At 38.4% G+C, this 14,690-nt stretch overlaps 1 long non-coding RNA gene across 2 annotated transcripts in view; it reads right to left on the reverse strand.

Annotated features, from left to right (window-relative positions):
- Positions 1–14,690, reverse strand: part of LOC118682462 (uncharacterized) — a 152,375-nt gene that overhangs the window by 15,698 nt on the left and 121,987 nt on the right. The window lies entirely within an intron of this gene.

Raw genomic sequence — 14,690 nt, forward strand, 5'->3', positions numbered from 1 at the left:
GAAAACGAGCGCGAATTAAAACTCATATATATGTATATATACATATTAACATATAAACATATTAACATATAAACACCTACCGGCAAATACAGGCTATAGTACCCAAAATCCCTTGACGGATATTCAAGTGAGTTGTATCGATTCCGTTTTGTACCTCATTACTGCAGCGTATATGTAAGTATATTTATTACGGTTTTCAAAAACGGTTGCTAAACTATTGTATTTGCGGTATTTCGGGTTTGACCGAAAAAATTTATATTATATTATTATTTATATATATATTTCTATTGCCTAGGAAAGCTTACCTTCGTGTTTAACACAATTATTCCAAATCCAAAACACAAATATATGATATATACATATATATGAAATTCAAGTACTCTACTACTTATACATACGTACATATTTACATTCATATACCGAGAGTGCATATTCATGAATCGTAGTGCACATACGATAACTTTGTTGCTAATTACGTTTATGCCCTATTTCTTAACTGAGAAACAACGCCCGCTCGTTTACATACGTACTTACACAAGTACGGGACATATTATTATACCCTACTAGGGTACCACTGAAAGTTAAAGAACTCTCTTATACGAGCTCTCATTGACACATACTAATTCGCTTAGAGGTATACCCTATAACGCATACGAACACAAAGAAGAATTGAAAAAAAAATTGATATTGCAATTTTTTAATAATTGTTGAAATTAACAATACAATCGAGATAAATAATAAATAAATACCGTAATAACGAAGCACGCTATCTTATTTAATCCGATTTAAAAAAAAAATAAAATTAAAATAAACCGATTTACTAATTATCTTATTTAGATAAAAGAGATTACGCGTTACAATTACGAATTTCGCTTAAATGTAATCACTTTACACTGAGAGAAAGAATTTGATTAATTGAATTTTTTTAAATGAACGTAGATTCTAAAAATTCTAAATCTACACAATTATTAAAAGTACCAAAAATGATTTCGGACGAAAAAAGTCCATGTACACCTGCAGAAGCTACACGCTCAAAGCAAGGTACTACAAAACAAAAAAGGGGGAAAGACATTACATACAGTAAATTCAATGCTGAGAGTGACAATTTAATGAGATACTGCCATAGTAGAATCTGACGAATCAGATCTACCAGAAAATTTTAAGTCCTCGGCTTACGCCAAATATGAAAACTGCTTAGACCAGTTCGAAGACACTAAAGCAATGATTTCCGATCAGCTGAAGCTAATAAAACCAATTGCACCTACTCCACATCAGCGAGTAGAGCTGCCACAAGTGCAAAGTCTAGAGGCAAGTTCAGGCATCCATCTCAAGGTGCCCGCATGTGACACAGAAATATTTCATGGTGGTTATCAACAATGGCCGTCCTTCCGGGACATGTTTACAGCCGTTTACATGAACCACCCAAAATTATCAAATGCACAAAAATTGTATCACCTTCGATACAAAACAAAAGGTCAAGCAGGCGTAATAGTAAAACAGTTCGCACTAAATAACGATAATTTCAATTTGGCTTGGGAAGCACTTAAATCTTGATATGAAAATGAGAGAATATTGGTCGATAAGCAAGTAACGATACTAATGAACTTGCCTAAGATTCAAAAGGAAACAAGTAAAGAGTTTATAAAACTGCAATCCACTGTTTCTAATTGCTTGTCGGTTCTATCGACACAAAATATTCCCACAGACACCTGGACCCAATACTGGTAAATATATGCACCGCAGCTTTACCAGAAAAATCGTTACTTTTGTGGGAGCAATCGCTCTCATCTCGAAAAAAATGCCCAACGTGGCAACAGATGAAAGACTCTTTAATAACCCAATACGAAATCGCAGAAAGGGTAGATAAAAAAATGGTCAGAACGAAAACCGTTCAACACGACCTAAATAGAAGCTTCCACAGTCCCCAAGCCAGTAGCAACAACAATTTAAATAGAAGCTTCTTCAGAAATCAAACGTTCACATCCGAACAGTACAAACAAACGTCATGCGAACTATGTACAGGGGGGCATAAGCTCAAATCTTGCGAGAGATTCAAAAAATTGAATATTATCGACCGAAACAATTTTGTAAAAACAAAAAGACTTTGTACAAACTGCTTGTCACATGCGCATACACTTAAAGAGTGCGAAAGCAAATTTAATTGCGTTTATTGTCATAAACGACATCATTCTATGCTTCATTATAACAATTTTTCCAGATCACCCCCAAACAGCGCAAATATGAAAAGAGCCACGGGTTTAGTTGCAACAGCAAATCCCGAAGTGCGAAATCACGAAAATTGCCAAGAAGCACCATGCTGCTCAAAGGCAATAAAAACCCAAACGCTACACAGCGAAAATCAAAGTAGAGTACTACTACCCACAGCAGTCGTCTCCATCGAACACCGAGGAGAACTGTTTAAACTTAGGGCCTTAATAGACTAAGGATCACAACGATCTTTCATAGCGTCTAGGGCTCAAAATAGCCTACAACCTAAAGCTAGCAGCTCCCAACTGCAACACTCCTGCACAAATAGATCGTAGATAAATATTAGGCAGCGATCTCATACCACAGATAATACTCGAAGGTATTGAGAAAATTTCAAATACCCTATTGGCACAAAATACCATTTTCGGTTGGATCCTAAGTGGACTAGTTACGGAACCAGTTACCACTATGACCACTCAAGTTGAGGAAATCTCAAACGAATACCTCAACTCACAATTAAAAAAATTTTGGGAGTTAGAAGAACTCCCTCCCACTTCAATTACAACCCCAGAAGATCAGTATTGTGAAGACTTTTACAAAGCCACAACAACTAGATCAGATAATGGTCGGTACGTCGTACGACTATCACTAAACCAACAATTTCCCAACACAATCGCCTTAGGTCACTCTCGCACCTCTGCAATACAGCAGTTTCAAAGTATGGAAAAAAACCTACTTAAAAAAGGCGAACTCAAACCAGAATATGATGGTGTGTTGGAAGAATACCTCCATTTAGACCACATGGAGGAAATAAGCCCATGCGAAAAATCATAAACGGCAAATACTACTCATTTTACTTGCCGCACCATGCAGTAGTTAAGCCAGACAAAAAAACAACTAAAGTAAGAGTTGTCTTTAATGCATCAAGATCCACTAGCTCGGGGAATTCCCTAAATGATATTCTATTTACGGGACCCACGCTCCAACCAGATTTAATGCTCCTCATATTAAATTGGCGTATATTCAAATACGTATTTAACGGAGACTTCGAAAAAATGTATAGACAAATAGTCGTACATAAAGACGTTCAAGATTTTCAGCGAATTATTTTCCGAAAATTTCCCAATAGTCCACTACGCGACTATAAACTAAAAACAGTTACTTTTGGCGTCAACTGTGCTCCATATTTAGCCATTCGAACACTCCACGAACTGGCAGAAAACACAAAGTCAGAATTTCCTCTGGCAACCAAAGTGTTAAAAACAGAAACATATGTAGACGATATCTGAAAGTCCCAGTCTTCCACAAGTATACGAGTCACTATCACAAGTGGTAAAAGCCCTCAAAACCTCAGGGTTTCCGTTGAAAAAGATAACGGCGAACCACCCTAATATTTTAAAAAATATACCACATGAAAATTTGTTAGATACTAATTTCCTTAAATTCGAAAAGGAAAGTACAACAAAAACTCTGGGGATCCAATGGAATGCGATATCTGACCAGTTTTCATACACGACAGAGTCAATATCTGCGCAGGATGACTTTCGCCAGTTATGATACAAGCCAAAATCCTAATACAAGAATTATGGCTAGATGGAACCGACTGGGACGAACAAGTAAAACCACTGCGTTTAGAAAAGTGGTCTCAGTTTGCGAACAAGCTAAACGATATCTCACAGATACAAATCCCACGATGGGTAAATTATGCCCCAGAGCACAAAGCCTAACTACACGGCTTCTGTGACGCTTCTGAAAAGGCATATTGCGCAACTATACACTGGCCAAAGAAAGTATTCGACATATGCATTTTGTTTATTTATTTTTGAAATATTAATATAAATTAATAAAAGACCAAAAACCAGTGTTTTTTAAAGCAATAATTTATTTAGTTTGCAACTTGATGACTTTTATGATAATAAAAACAGCAAAACTAACAAAAAAAGCAAAAGAACTGAATTACTTCAAAATTAAAAGCAAAAAAAATATTCGACAATTAATGTAAAATCCAAGTTAAAAAACAAAAATCACTTTTTAATATCGCGTAGCTCTTCCTTTTCTTCGGACTACTTCTTTTAAACGTCTTGGTATTGATTCGACCAACTTTCTTGTTATGAATGTGTCTATACTGTTCCACTCTTCCATTAGTATCTGTTCCATTTGGGTTTTGCTCGTAAAATGACGCTGTCTTAGTCTTCTTTCTAAATGATCCCATAGATGCTCTATGGGATTTAGATCTGGACTTTGAGCAGGCGTTTTAATTACTCCAGGGCAATTGTATAAAAGCCAAAGCTTTGTATTTAATGCGGAATGCTTCGGGTCGTTATCTTGGTAAAACTGGAAAGTCGCTCCGATTCCGAGATTTTCTGCACTAGTTCGCAAGTTTCTCTTCAAAACACCAATATATTGCATGTGGTCCATGATTTGGCGAATTGGTTCCATTTTTCCAACTCCTGCTGCCGACATACACCCCCAAATCATAACGCCTCCACCTCCGTGTTTCACAGTTGCCACTGTATTTCGCTCTTCCAGCTCTGTATTGGGTTTTCTGTACACAATTACTTTGCCATCACATCCAAAAAAATTAAATTTGCTCGCATCTGCAAAGATCATATTACTCCAAAATTCAGCGGGCTTGTTTATGTACGTTTTTGCAAAGCTAAATCTTTCCAATCTATTTTTTTTAGAGATATGTGGCTTTTTGCGCGCAACTCTTCCCCTGTAGTCATTAATTATACTCTCGCAACCTGTTGCTACAGAGTATAATAGTTTTGTTCACCTAACGGTTGTTTGTATCACCTAAAACTAATCGAGTTAGATATAGGGTTATATATATATAAATGATCAGGATGAAGAGACGAGTTGAAATCCGGGTGATTGTCTGTCCGTCTGTCCGTCCGTGCAAGCTCTAACTTGAGTAAAAATTGAGATATCTTTATGAAACTTGGTAGACATGTTTCATGGTACCGTGAGACGGTTGGTATTGCAGATGGGCGTAATCGGACCACTGCCACGCCCACAAAACGCCATTAATCAAAAACAAATAACTTGCCATAACTAAGCTCCGCAATAAGATACAAGACTGTTATTTGGTACACAGGATCACATTAGGGAGGGGCATCTGCAATTAAAACTTTTTTTTAAAAAGTGGGCTTGGTCCCGCCTCTAATAGGTTTAATGTGCATATCTCCTAAACCGCTAATGCTATAATAACAAAATTCACTAGAAGCAAACGTTTTTAGCACTTCTATTGACGGTGTGAAAATAGTTGAAATCGGGTGGCAACTCCGCCCACTCCCCATATAACGGTACTGTTAAAAACTACTAAAAGCGCGATAAATCAAGCACTAAACACGCCAGAGACATTAAATTATATCTCTGAGATGGTATAAATTGGCTTTATAGGAACCGCGTTCAAAATTAGTCAGTGGGCGTGGCACAGCCCACTTTTAGGTGAAAACGCATATCTTGAGATCTGCTCAACCGATTTCAACCAAATTCGGTGCATAACGTTCTTTTCATGTTTCTATGTCATAGTGCGAAAATGGGCGAAATCGGATTACAACCACGCTTACTTCCCATGTAACACCATTTTCAATTCCATCTGATTCTTTCACTTTCCACTATGCAAATCAAGTAACAATGATTATATCGGGGTAAAACTTTGCGTGAATAATGCAAATAAAGTATGCCATTTTGCGGCCAAAAATTGTCTAAATCGAACCAAAACTGTTCAAACCCCTAAGTACTAAATATATGGACCCCAGTGCCTACAGTTGACCTTCTACCGAAAATATCAGTCAATCCACAAAGAAATCTCAAACGAGTATACCATTTGACTTTGCGAGAGTATAAAATGTTCGGTTACATCCGAACTTAGCCTTTCCTTACTTGTTTTCAAATAATTTCGAATGGTTTGGGGTGTCACATCTATATTTAGGCTTTCTTTAACATTTTTGGAGAGAACCGTTGCATTTGTTTTTGGTTCTTTTTTGACCTGGCGAACCAACCAACGTTCGTCTGTTTTACAAAAGATCTTAGGTGGACCACACCTTGGATGATTTTCAACCGACTTCTTATCTTTCCATTTTTTAATAATATAATATAATGAATAGTTGTACGTGGCTTATCAACTAATTCGGCTATTTTGCTTTCGGTTAATCCACTTTTAAAGTACTTTACGATACAATTTTTTATTTCTTCAGACACTTCTTTCTTTTTACGACCCATGTTTAATACTTCACTTATTTACTTTAAATATCGCTTTAAAATGGATTGCTGCAAAACAATGTTAAGCAAAATATTCAAACCGATCGTTATTTTTTACCGTTAATCATTGGAATTCGCTCTTTTGCGTAATTGTCGAATATTTTTTTTGCTTCAATATTCGGGGTAATTTGGTTTTTGTGCTTTTTTGGTTAGTTTTGTTGTTTTTATTATGATAAAAGCCATCATGTTACAAACTAAATAAATTATTGCTTCAAAAAACACTGATTTTTGATCTTTTATTAGTTTATATTAAGGAATATTTCAAAACTAAATAGAAAAATGCATATGTCGAATACTTTCTTTGGCCAGTGTATATGTTTGCACACAAAACGACACTGCGACCACATGCCACTTACTAGTAGCAAAAGCAAAAGTGGCTCCTTTAAAAACAATAAGTCTGCTACGACTTGAATTATGTGGAGCGCTACTAGTAGCCAAACTCGTGTCCATCGTACAAACGCATTTAAACATGGCACAATATAAATTATATCTATAATCCGATTTCGAAATCGTACTAGCCTGGTTAGAAAAACCCCCACATGCATGGAAGACGTATATTTCCAACCGAACGTCTCAAATACTTGACCTAGTAGGATCAGCCACTTGGCGACATGTAGCCAGTGCTGACAATCCTGCTGATCTAGCTACAAGAGGGTGCAAACCCCTGCACCTTGTCACCACCACCCTCTGGTGGAATGGCCCCCGATGGTTAACAGAATCTCCCGATTCTTGGCCACAATCGCGCAATATAATTGCCCCAGAAAGTCGAAAAATCGACTCCTTTCACGCAACATTGCAGGATATTTACATCCTTGAGCGATTTTCCTCGTATCCCCGAGCCCTCAGGGTAATCGCTTACATGCTCAAGTTCATAGAGCGACTCAAAATTAAACTTAAGGGAGTGTCTTCATTACACTCCCAATGCGATACAGTGACGCACCTAGACTTACAAAAAGCAAAGGTCGCTCTTATCGCATCTACACAAGCGCGTTACTTCAGCCGAGAAATATCATTACTAAGAGAATCGAAGCCGATAGATAAAAAGAGCTCACTCTTAGTCTTAAATCCATTCATTGACACGAAAGGAGTACTCCGCGCGAATGGTCGGCTTGCCAATTCAAGCCTGACGTATACGAACGTCATCCCATAGTTATCCCAGAGAAATCGCAACTTGCCACCTTATACTTTAACTATGTCCACGTGCTATTGCTACACGCAGAACATCGCCCCATGCAACAAATCGTCCGTCAAGAGTTTTATATTCCAAGACTCAAGCCCAAAATAAAGAAATGCATTTTCATGTGCAAGATCTGCACTATGCATAAGCAGAAGATGCGAACGCAGATTATGGCAGCACTTCCACCGGAACGCTGTGCCTTTCACCATTACAGGTGTCGACTTTGCTGGGCCTTTTCAGATAAAGGCATCCATGTTAAGGTCATCCACCCTCATGAAAGGCTATGTGGCTGTCTTTGTCTGTTTCACGACAAAAGCAGTGCACCTCGAGCTATGTATGAATCTGACAAAGGAGGCTTTTCTCGCGGCATTTGCGCACTTCGTCGGACGACGCGGTTTTCCATCAAAACTCATGAGCGACAATGGTAAGAAATTTATAGGAGCTCAAAGAGCCACAGAAAAACAGTTCGTGAATTTTGTCAAACAAGTCTCACCTGAAATTGTACAAAAGTACGCTCCCCAAGGTATTAACTGGCAGTTTATCCCTCCAAACGCTCCTCATATGGGTGGTTTATGGGAATCAGCTGTAAAAAGCTTCAATTCCCACTTTAAGAAAGTAGCTGGAAACTACAAATTTAATTATGAAGAATTTACAACATATTAATTCGCATTGAAGCCATTCTCAATTCACGGCCACTAACGACACTCTCGCAAGATCCCTCAGATCTCACAGCCCTAACTCCAGGGCACTTTCTAAAAGGAGCACCCCTTCTGGCCATACCTGAGCCAGGCGTGGAGTCGCTATCCTTACAAAACAGATGGGAAAGAATTAAAATTCTCCATCATGATTTCAGCCGCCGATGGAAGGAGGAGTATATAAAGGACCTTCATAAAAGGTACCGCTGGAAAACTCCCGAAAAGGCGCCAAAGCTTGGAGATTTTGCCTCAATCCATGACGATTGTCTTCCCCCTACAGAATGGCGGCTTGGTTGTATAGAGAAGCTACATCATGGTTCCGACGATCATATACGAGTAGTTGACCTCCGTACTCGAAATGGAACGCTAACCAGACCGCTCGTTAAACTATGCTTCCTGCCAATCTCAAATAATAGCGAAAACGCAAGTAGTAAACCATCCGTTCAATAATACCTACAAGAAAAAATCGAAATATCCGTCTAAATAACCGAAAACAGAAATAAAAAACCACGAATATAATATGACAAATTACAATCATATATACTAATAAAATAATGGGTAGACTAATACGATCACCAAACCAAATAAATTTGGTCACATATAGAAAGATATCCATACTCTATACCACTGAATCGTAACTAAACACGCCTTTTTCTCCATACATATAGATATGGATACAGAGATGCATTCCACCCCAACGCCAACAATGCGATCGGCCATCACTGTGCCTCGCCTTGGGGTTATTCCAACAGCGGCGCCCCTTACATCAGCCGCAACCGCACCGTCAACCACCGCTCGTAACGGTACACGAGCATCCATAGCTGTTCACCAGAGGAGCCCCATCGCATCCGATGACCCCTTTCTTGCCGTCCACACAAGTTGCAGCACTGTATGCCCTTCAAGGGCATGTCGTCGACACAACGTACCCCAAGACGAGAGGTCAATCGGCAGCCTGCCCAACGCATCCGTGGCGCACACCGACCGCAGCAAACCAATCGCGGGGCACGTCGCCGAAGAACGGCACCCCGATCTGAGTCCCGTCCATGGCGTCAGCAAAACATTGCACCTACTAGGCGTAGGCCGAACTATCGCCGCACGTCCGGACTCAGCAAAGTTGTGGCAACGTTGCAACAGTTACAGCGACTGCTAGGCTGAACATTCGCCTAGTGGGGCCGGGATGGCCAAATGAGTTAAGATTCCCGCCCCGAAGAACTCAAACACACCACACCTGGAAACCGCAGAACACCCACACAACTCATCATACAGCGCACACACCCACACACCGACTAGGATCTCTACACAACACACAGTACAAAAATATCGTCCTCGAAGCGGAGAGCCGTTCTACCAGCGACGGTCGAGTAAAAAACACCATTTCTTTGGCGCGCGGGAATTCATTCCGGCTATCAACCATCTTTTTATACTCTTGCAATTTGTATTGCACAACATTTTTTACTACCTCTCCACTGGTATGCGACCAGGGAGTGCGTTGAGCTAATCCTTGTAAATATTAAAAAAAAGGAAATAAAGTTTGTGAATATTTTTGAAACCAAAAACCATACGATTCTTATTTCATTAACATATACGCGGAGTTGAAGTAGCACGTAAGTGGTGGTGTTAACAATACTTATGAACATATTATATGTTTATGGTATATAAATTTAAATGATCAGGATGACGAGTCGAGTTGAGTTTCAGGTCCGTCCTTCTGAGTAAGCTATAACGTGAGTAAAAAAACAAGAAAAAACGTTAGCTTCGGTTGCACCGAAGCGTAATACCCTTCACAAATACAAAGGCCTCTCACAAGAACTTGATTCCGAACGTTCAATTTGAATGGCAGCTATATGATATAGTGATCTGATCTGACCAATTTCTGCGGAGAATAATTTGTTGCCTTAAGCGATAACTCGTGCCTAATTTCGTGAAAATACCTCGTCAAATAAACAAATTTTTCATGCAAGCACTTTACTCCGATCTTTCAGTTAATATGGCAGCTATATGCTATAGTCATCAGATTTGAATAATTTCTGCGGAGATTACTTTATTGCCTTAAATAATAATCCATGCCAAATTTCGTGAAGATACCTGTTAAATGAAAGAGTTTTCCATACAAGCACTTGATTCAGATTGTTCAGTTTGTATGGCAGCTATATGCTATAGTAATCTGATCTGAATAATTTCTTCATAGATTACATTGTTGCCTTAAATAATAGTCCGTGCCAAGTTTCGTGAAGACACCTTGTCAAATGAAAGAGTTTCCCATACAAGCACTTGATTCAGATTGTTCAGTTTGTATGGCATCTATATGCTATAGTGGTCCGATATCGGCCGTTCCGACAAATGAACAGCTTCTTTGTGAGAAAAGGACAGGTGCAAAATTTTATATCGATGCTTGTATATATACAGACAGACAGACAGACAGACGGACATGGCTAAATCAACTTAGCTCATCATGCTGATCATTTATGTATATATTTTATAGGATATCCGACCATTCCTTCTGGATGTTACAAACTTCGTGGCAAACCCTGTTCAGGGTATAATAAGATATCGTAATGAAAGAGAGGTTTGTATTGCAGATGGGCGGAATCGGGTTATTGCCACGCCCCATTACTGAACCACCCAATAAGCTATATTTTTCTTGTTACAACGAATTGCATTAGGAATGGGTATCTGTGGTTTTAAATTATTTAAAACAAGTAAGGAAGGGCTAAATTCGGATGTAACCAAACATTTTATACTCTCGCAAAGTCAAATGGTATACTCGTTTGAGATTTCTTTGTGGATTGACTGATATTTTCGGTAGAAGGTCAACTGTAGGCACTGGGGTCCATATATTTAGTACTTAGGGGTTTGAACAGTTTTGGTTCGATTTAGACAATTTTTGGCCGCAAAATGGCATACTTTATTTGCATTATTCACGCAAAGTTTTACCCCGATATAATCATTGTTACTTGATTTGCATAGTGGAAAGTGAAAGAATCAGATGGAATTGAAAATGGTGTTACATGGGAAGTAAGCGTGGTTGTAGTCCGATTTCGCCCATTTTCGCACTATGACATAGAAACATGAAAAGAACGTTATGTACCGAATTTGGTTGAAATCGGTTAAGCAGATCTCAAGATATGGGTTTTCACCTAAAAGTGGGCTGTGCCACGCCCACTGTCTAATTTTCCTATAAAGTCATCTCATACCATCTCAGAGATAAAATTTAATGTCTCTGGCGTGTTTAGTGCTTGATTTATCGCGCTTTTAGTAGTTTTTAACAGTACCGTTATATGGGGAGTGGGCGGAGTTGCCACCCGATTTCAACTATTTTCACACCGTCAATAGAAGTGCTAAAATTTGCTTCCAGTGAATTTTGTTATTATAGCATTAGCGGTTTAGGAGATATGCACATTAAACCTATTAGAGGCGGGACCACGCCCACTTTTTAAAAAAAAATTTTAACTGCAGATGCCCCTCCCTAATGTGATCCTGTGTACCAAATAACAGTCTTGTATCTTATTGCGGAGCTTAGTTATGGCAAGTTATTTGTTTTTGATTAATGGCGTTTTGTGGGCGTGGCAGTGGTCCGATTACGCCCATCTGCAATACCAACCGTCTCACGGTAGCATGAAACATATCTACCAAGTTTCATAAAGATATCTCAATTTTTACTCAAGTTAGAGCTTGCACGGACCGACGGACGGACAGACGGACGGACGGACAGACAGTCACCCGGATTTCAACTCGTCTCTTCATCCTGATCATTTATATATATATAACCCTATATCTAACTCGATTAATTTTAGGTGATACAAACAACCGTTAGGTGAACAAAACTATTATACTCTGTAGCAACAGGTTGCGAGAGTATAAAAATGGGTGTGGACCAAACCCCCAATACGTTATATGTATATACAGTTCCAAACTACTTTAGCCAAATTAACCAAAACTGCTCAGGACAATTGATTTCGGTGCCTTCTCTGACAATGTGAAAATGAGTAAATCGGATCGTGACCGCCCACTCTCAATACAGCGGTTATGTTGAAAACTACTAAAGTGCGATAACTCACTAAATAAATGCGTCAGAACAGAAGTTTTACAGCCAAGAAGGTATCAAACGCTTCATAGGAGCCGGTATCAAAATTGGACAATTGGAGTGACCTTCAGGTGAAATCAAATATGTCAGGACCTGCACTACCACATGAAGCCAAATTCGGTATTAAACATTATCCAGACTTTCCTATTTTACAGGGTGAATTGAACTCGGACCACAACCACGCCTACTTTCTATATAACACAATTTTAAATTCCATATGATTGTTTCACAATACAGTATACCTATCAAGCACAAATGAATATATCGGGATAAAACTTGGCGCGAATAGTGTCTTTGAGGTATGCCATCTCAAGTATAAAAATTATCAAAATCAGTTCATAACTGTTCAAGCCCCCAATATGGTGGAGAGGTGGACCCAGTGCTTATGGCTCTATGTCTGATAATACTGTAACCTTGTGTCAAAAATCAATAAAATCGGGTAAATACTATCCCTAGTCAAACTGAACGATCGGAATAAAGTGCTTGCATTGAAAACTTTTTCATTTAACGATTATGGATTATAGTTTAAGCAGTAAAGCAAAATATCCAAAGAAATTGTTGAGATCGGATGACTATAGCATATACCTGTCATATTAACTAAACGATCGGAATAATGTGCTTGCATGGATAACGTTATTTGACGAGTTGTCTTCACAAAATTAGGCACGAGTTGTGTTTAAGGCTATGTGAACTTATGTATATTTATATACAGTCAAAGACAAAAGTTTAAATACACCAACAAAATATCACTTTTTATGCAAACAAAGCATTTTAACGCAAATGTAAGCATGAAGTTTAATTTTAGTAAATTATTTATTAACATTGAAACCAAAAAAAAACATCCAATGTAGCTTAAATAGCGGTTAATTCATCAGAAACATAAAATTCCACGGAACAAAAGTTTAAATACAACCACTGAAAAATACGCATCGCATATGTTTCACAAAATTCTTTAGAAAAAAGTGCCGTTATATGCGATGGTTTAGGAACTTATACATTTGTATTCGGTATTAGAAGCGATTTCTTCTCCAAGAGTGGACATAGAATAAAAAAATGGGTAAAGGAAAACAAATAGAGAGTTTCGTTAAAAATTTAATAATTAAACATTTTCAAGATGGAAAATCTTACCGAGATATAGGGAAAATCCTTAATATATCTTATGCAAGTGTGCAAAATATTATTCGAAAGTACAAAACGCACAAATCCGTGGAAAATAGGCCAAGGTCTGGGCGTCCAAGGAAGCTTTCTCGGCGAGATGTTAGTTTAATCATCAAAGAAGTGACAAAAAATCCCAAAATAAGTGCTCCAAAGATAGCCGATAGCATCGCTGCAGCTTCTGGTAAATCTGTACACCCAAAAACTGTAGCAAGAGGCTTACGGGAAAATAGCTATCAAAGCAGAGTTCCACGAAAAAAACCTCTCATATCTGAGAAAAATAAGCAACTTCGTCTAGAATTTGCAAACAAATACAAGGATATGAATGAATCTTTTTGGAGAAGAGTCCTGTTTACTGACGAATCTAAGTTCAACCTTTTCGGAAGCGATGGTCGTACAAAAATTTGGCGTAAAACAGGAACAGCATATCAAACCCAAAATTTAATACCAACCGTTAAGCATGGGGGGGTAGCGTCATGGTTTGGGGAGCGGCTGGCGTAGGACATCTAACGTTTATCGATGGTATAATGAACAAATATGTTTACAAAAGTATTTTGGAATAACATATGTAGTCTTCGGTGGATTGCTTAGGCCTCGGAAGTTCTTGGATATTCCAACAAGACAATGACCCTAAGCATATCGCGGGTTTGGTGAAGGATTGGCTGATGTATTATGCTCCTCGTCAACTCTATAGTCCGCCACAATCACCAGACTTGAACCCGATTGAGCATGTTTGGGAGGTATTGGCACGGAAAATTGATAATGCGTGTTCAACTAGCAAAACATCCTTGAAAGAAGCTCTGAAAAAGGCATGGTCGGAAATTGCGCCATCGGAAACAGAAAATTTGGTTCTATCTATGCCACGGCGTCTAAAAGCAGTTATTGAAGCACGAGGTGGACCAACAAAATACTAAATATATTTTATGTCTTATATTTTAGTTTAATTTAGTCGCGATATGAAACTCTATGTAATGTATTTAAACTTTTGTCCCGCGTAATTTTATGTTTTTGATGAATTTACAGTTATCTAAGCTATATTGAAAGTTTTTTTTTAATTTCAATGTAAGTAAATAATTGACTATAAATAAACTTCCCACTTACATTT

This window comes from Bactrocera oleae, chromosome 5, assembly GCF_042242935.1.
Source record: "Bactrocera oleae isolate idBacOlea1 chromosome 5, idBacOlea1, whole genome shotgun sequence".
NCBI lineage: Eukaryota > Metazoa > Arthropoda > Insecta > Diptera > Tephritidae > Bactrocera > Bactrocera oleae.